Below are 6100 nucleotides of genomic sequence, written 5' to 3'. Positions count from 1 at the left end.
AGCGCTGAACCTGAAATGCCAACACAAGTTTCAAGGCGTTTTAATAATATGTTATGATCAAGTGTCAAAAGCGGCGCCAAGATCGAGTAAGAGTAATACAGTGAACCCTCGGTTATCGCGGTTAATGGGGACCGAGACCACCCGCGAAAACTGAAAATCCGCGAAGTAGCGGCGCACCTTCAAAAATGCTTAAATTATATATATATATATATATATATATATATATATATATACGGGTAGAGAGAGAGAGAGTGAAATTCATGTTATAACAAAAAAAAATTATTATTAAAACTTCTTATTTTTTTATTCCCCAGCCATTATTTTTGTATTTATTCAATTACTTATTTTTGTATTTATTTAATTACTTCGACTTTTAACTTCTGGTACGCCGTCCGGTGTGCCCTGTGAATGTTATGATCCTCCAGCAGAGCTGGAGGATTGAGCAGGACTCTCCAAACGCAGACACAAGTAGGATAACAATCCGACGCCAGGTAGTCAGTGTAGGTGGTAGTGAGTGTAATCAGTGAGTGAATGGGAATCCGGTGCGGGGCTGGTGGGCGCGTCTCGCAGCAGCTGACCGCATGGCGCGAGATGATCGCTGGAGGAACGCCCACACAGCTGAAAAAACAAAAACACACGCGGCATGACAGGCACGGATCATGCCAGTGAAATGAAAGGTGGCATTCTTCATTTATTTATTTATTCATTTATTCATTCATAACTGACAGCCTCGCGCTCCGCTCGTGCCCGGGGGGAAGAGGTGCTCCTCTTCGGCTTAACTGTGACGCGAGCATGCCCTCCTCCTCCGGAGCTTCCATTCGGTTAAACTTAGGGGCCGCTTGACACCGCCCGTGCCCGGGGAAGGTGCTCCTCTTCGGCTTAACTGTCACGCGAGCATGCCCTCCTCCTCCGTAGCTTCCATTCGGTAAAACCTGATTGGAAAGGTTCAAATTGATTATTACTAGTCATATATTCATTAAGTTTTTCAAGATTTTTGCAATAAACGGAAGATTTGAAACCGGTCTATAGTTGTTGAGACTCTCTGGGTCGAGGTTTGGTTGCTTAAGTAGCGGTCGCATAATGGCGGTCCTAAAGCTGCTGGTACTATACCCGTGGTAAGTGATAGATTAATAATATTTAAGACAGACGGTCCTAGGGTCATAAACAGTTCTTTAATTAGTTTGCCAGGAAGCGGATCGAGCACACAAGTTGTCGGTTTTGCCCCACTAACCAATTTTGTTTGGCTTTCAAGAGATACTTTTTTAAATTGAGATAAGGTTATCGGACAGTTATCAGCCCTAATGTCCCTATTAACACCATTTATGACGGAATTCAACGGAATTGTAAGAACAGTGTCTTTAATCTCATCACGAATACACTCAATCTTCTGAGTAAAGAATTGCATGAAATCGTGAGCTGAATAGGAAGAGCTATCCGAGGTTGGTTGCTGTTGCGTTAGCATTGCTACAGTAGCAAATAAATATTTAGGGTTGTTTTTATGTAAAACAATTAATCTAGAGTAATAATTAGTTTTGGCTAGATTGAGCGCTTCCTTGTATAAACTAGCGCACCATGCCTGACGGAAGACCTCCAGTTTGGTCGCACGCCATTTGCGCTCAAGCTTCCTACAAGAATCGTTTCAGTATGCGTGTTTCCTCATTAAACCACGGAGTCAGCCTCTTTGGACAAGTTTTAGTTTTTAAAGGTGCGACGGAGTCAGGCGCATTTAACAGAGCGACATTAAAGTTGTTTGTAAGATCATCAATCGTACCAATATAATTAGGAAACGAATCGGTTACTAAAGGGAGTAGCTCAGAGAGCGCAGCGGTGGTTAAGGAGCTAATGTTGCGGCTGCTATAGCTTTGATCATGGTCAGAACGATGGCAATGCGCCAAGACTTCAAATTTGATTAAGTAATGGTCAGCTATAGCACTAGTATATGGTAATACAATTATTTTTGAGGATGCTAAGCCCCGGGTTAATACCAAATCTAACGTGTTACCATTTATATGCGTTGCTTCATCTATTATTTGCATGAAACCAAACATATCAATTATTGTCCGAAACGCCACGGTAAGTGGTTCCGACGGGAGATTCATATGAATGTTGAAGTCGCCCATGATATATTATCCGCATGAGTTACCAAATCAGCCACAAATTCAGAAAATTCATCTAAAAAGCCTGAGTAAGAGCCAGGGGGACGGTAAAAAACGGCAAGATAAAACGGCAGTGCGGCCGTGGATCGCATAATGAGAACTTCAAATGTTTTGAAGGAATTGCTAGGACGAGGACTAAGTTTTAGATTAAATTCGGAAATGAGGGCTACACCCCCATCTTTCTCATCATTGCCTCTCGCAGGCAAGGGGCCAGAGACAATTACTCGACTCAGACTCATCTTTCTGGCGAGATCACAAGTCCTTGCTATGTTTTTTCTTTGTGATCTCTGATTGCTTCATCCTAGTTGTTGGAGCAGTTTTCTTTTGAGTAATGCAGTATGGCAACACCACCACTAGGGCAATTGATGACGTCAGCACTGGTTGCGTTCATCCATAAATAACAAATGCAGGACAGGTGGGGGAACGCTGGTCGGATACCGTTTTTCAACCGCACTTACTCAAGACGCATTATTTATGTACAAACTGGAAGATAGAAGATAGTATATTGTATTGATTACCGCATATGCACGGATGTTTTTGATTTGAAGTTTGGAAGACCGTAGCCATTGATTTATTTATTTGATTTACTTGACTTCACGGCATGACATCTGGACTGAAATGACTACGATTAAGACTAACCCTTGACTGTTTGACGTGACATACATAACTACACATCAACATCAAGACCAGTGAAGCCGAGCGAACGTCATCGCAACTTCAACCCATGGTGAGTGAGTGCGCGTTAAAACTTTCTTTAGCCAGCGTATCATTGAAACGGCAGTAACACTAGCGTCATTGGAGCCGACGTGTATCACTATATCTGAATAGCTAGCGTTGTTTGCACTGCGCTGGTGTCTAGGTCTCTTGCGTGCTAGCTCCATAAGATTAGCTTCAATGTCGGGTGCTCTGGCCCCAGCAATACACATTCTGTGGTTGGATTTTCAAGCTTAATGTATCGAGTAATGGAGTCACCTTTCACTAAAGTGCGGGAGCCAGGAGACCGAGGTGGAATGGAACTGCTCTGTGTCTTAACAGGCTCAACGCGATTAGCAAGCCGTTTACGGCCAATGCTAACCGGTGCTGTCCGCCACATTTACGCTTACCACATTACTCTGCTCTAGCTGGCGGACACGTCCCTCCAGCAGGGAGAGTCTTTCCATGAGAATGGTGCAAGTGTTGCATGTGGTGGTGCACGAAACCATAGTTGCGTTTACTCGCCTGGTGGATGAAAGCAGACGAACAGATGTCGCGCCGAAAGTGACGACACCCTCCACGACCGGGATTCCCACGTTGTCGTCGTGTGGAGGCTTGAGCGGCTCCCTGGAGTGCAGCCAGCATTCTGGGGGCCTGACTAAGAGGAATCCCACCCTGGTGGTCGAACCAAGCGTTAAAAACTTGCTCTCGACTACACACCTCAAAAATGGAAATGGAAGCTCAAAGAAGGAATATTCATACTGGATCGGCCGTCGCCCAGGATAACCAGGTCCGCGTTGGTGCAGTAGAGAGTCCTGCAACTTCGAAAAATACGCTAGACTCAGTTAATGATGACCTAAATGACAATGTAGTGACAGTAGGAGGAGGACTGAGGATAATCTCATTGAATGTGGAGGGTATATCGATGGCTAAGTGTGAGTTGATGGCGCAGATGCTGAGGGAGAAAGATGTACAAGTGTTGGCACTGCAGGAAACTCATCTGACTAAAGAATCGCCCCCATCGAGATACAGTATATCCAGCTTCATACCCATCACGAGAATAGATCATCAACAGTACGGAACCATGATATATGTACATGAAGACATCCCTGCCATAGACAGAGGATCCTCTATGGACGAACACAATATACACAGGTCAGAGATTGAGGTGCTGGGTACAACAGTGGTCAACATATACAAGCCTCCAAATACAAGCTGGCCAATTAGTGTCCTCCCACAATACCAACATCAATCTATAATATTAGGAGACTTCAATAGCCACCATACATCGTGGGGATACACAGAGCCCGACCCAGCTGGAATCCAGCTCAGCAACTGGGCAGAAATAAATAATCTCCACCTCCTTTACCATCCAAATGAACCAGGCACCTTCCACTCAGCACGATGGCAGAGGGAATACACACCTGACCTGACCTTCGTTACGAGGGACACAGATGGCATATCAATGCCAGCACATCGAAGAGTGCTGGGTAACTTCCCAAGGTCCCAGCACCGACCAATATTGATAAAAACAGGAATCAACATACCAGTCACACAATCTCTACCCCTGCCAAGATGGAACTTGTTGGAATTTATCTTGATATCAATGTTAGAATTTAACTTTAACCCAATGTAAACTCAAATAAGTAATCTGACTCCAATTTGCGACCTTACCCAACTCTCACTCATCCAACAATATGCGTGCTCGTTCTGCAATAGAAAGGTATCAGGAAGCCGGCATTTTCACGCACAAAGTGGATTTATTCCCAATACAGATTTTCTACATGGCACCTGGATCTCGGGTCCCTCTCAATACAACTCTACACCTCTCTTGCCACCAGCGAATGTGTTCTACCCCCGAGTTGCCCAGTACTGATTCATACTATACAACATGCAAAAATGGCACAGACAAAGGCATCCTGGCATGATTCTATTGGCTATGTTTATTGCAGTTAACTTTAGCTCGCTCTCATTGGTCTTTCTCCTCCCGCCGAATCCCGTGGCTCCTCCTGCGTGCGATCCCCCGATGGCCGCTCCTTCCCGGAGTCATCTTGTCTCGCTCAGCACCTTCTGCTTCTAAAACATTCCATTCTTGCACAACCCCCGCAACCAGTTTCGCTTCACCAGTCACACTCTCAGCATTTTACAATATCACATTTTCATACATTGGATGCACCAACATCTAATGAACTATGTTAAGCTCAAACTCTTATATTCCTTTAATAGTCAAATGTATGAAATCCTTTAAGTGTAACTGAAGTTTAGACCATGCTAATGACCAAACCCTCAGGATTGGAATGCAGGAAGATTGGATCACAGCTGCACCACAGGAGGTGTGAACGAGACCCCTCTGAAACAATGGACTTCCATGCCGGGATCACAAAAGTGGTTCCTAGCAGTCTACTCTTTGTTCAGTTTTTAAATTGACTGCCATTTACATTATCCTTTAAACTTTAGAAAGGCAAACTGGCAGGGTTTCGCAGAGCAAGTTGATAAGACATGCAAGCGAATCCCAGCAAAACAGGAGAATATAATTAGGTTCAATAAACTCATTCAGAGCAGTGCAAAAAAGCACATACCCCGGGGAGTCCGTAAAAGATATATACCATGCTGGACACCAGAATGTGAGGAAATATTAAAATCCTATGAGGAAACCCAGAATCCAGATACTGGAGAGAAATTGCTGGAGAGACTGCAGGAGGAGAGACAGAGAAGATGGATGGAAACGGTAGAGAGCATGGATTTCACAAGATCCAGTAGACATGCATGGAAACTGATTAAAAAACTGGACGGGGGTGGAAAAAAGAGCAAACAGTCTAACGTAGTGAGCCCTGATAGTGTTGCAATTAATATAAGAGGAAGAGGAGCTCACACCCCTGACTACAAGTTCGAAACCACCATAAAGAAAAAGTACCAGCAGCTAATCAGAGACATGCCAGAAGAAGACGGGTTCTCCCACCCAGTGAGCGAAGAGGAGGTGAAAGCAGCACTCAGAGCAACGAAGTCAGGCAAGGCAGCAGGAGTTGATGGGATCTACCCAGATATGTTGAAACACCTGGGTCCAGCTGCGATTAAATGGATGGCATCTGCTATCACTGATGCAATAAACATGGGTAGATACTGCCATCTCTGGAAAAGAGCTAGGGTCATAGCCATCTTAAAACCGGGGAAATCACCAGAAGACCCAAATAACTACAGACCAATATCCCTGCTATGCAGTATGTATAAGATAATGGAGAGGATAATCCTAA

At 44.4% G+C, this 6100-nt stretch overlaps 1 long non-coding RNA gene across 1 annotated transcript; it reads right to left on the bottom strand.

Annotated features, from left to right (window-relative positions):
* Positions 1 to 754: 754 nt before the first annotated feature.
* LOC148315739 (uncharacterized) lies at positions 755 to 3672 on the bottom strand. Its single transcript, XR_015840630.1, has 3 exons — positions 3612 to 3672; positions 3375 to 3524; positions 755 to 932 (listed from the first exon to the last, which is right to left on the bottom strand). It is a non-coding gene; the product is annotated as an uncharacterized LOC148315739 (long non-coding RNA).
* Positions 3673 to 6100: the final 2428 nt, after the last annotated feature.

Source organism: Idiotropiscis lumnitzeri, unplaced genomic scaffold, assembly GCF_059441095.1.
Source record: "Idiotropiscis lumnitzeri isolate Australia: NSW breed Sydney's pygmy pipehorse unplaced genomic scaffold, RoL_Ilum_1.0 HiC_scaffold_46, whole genome shotgun sequence".
Taxonomy (NCBI): Eukaryota; Metazoa; Chordata; class Actinopteri; order Syngnathiformes; family Syngnathidae; genus Idiotropiscis; species Idiotropiscis lumnitzeri.
Note: the sequence above shows the minus strand (reverse complement) of the source record. Positions and strands in the feature narration are given on the sequence as shown.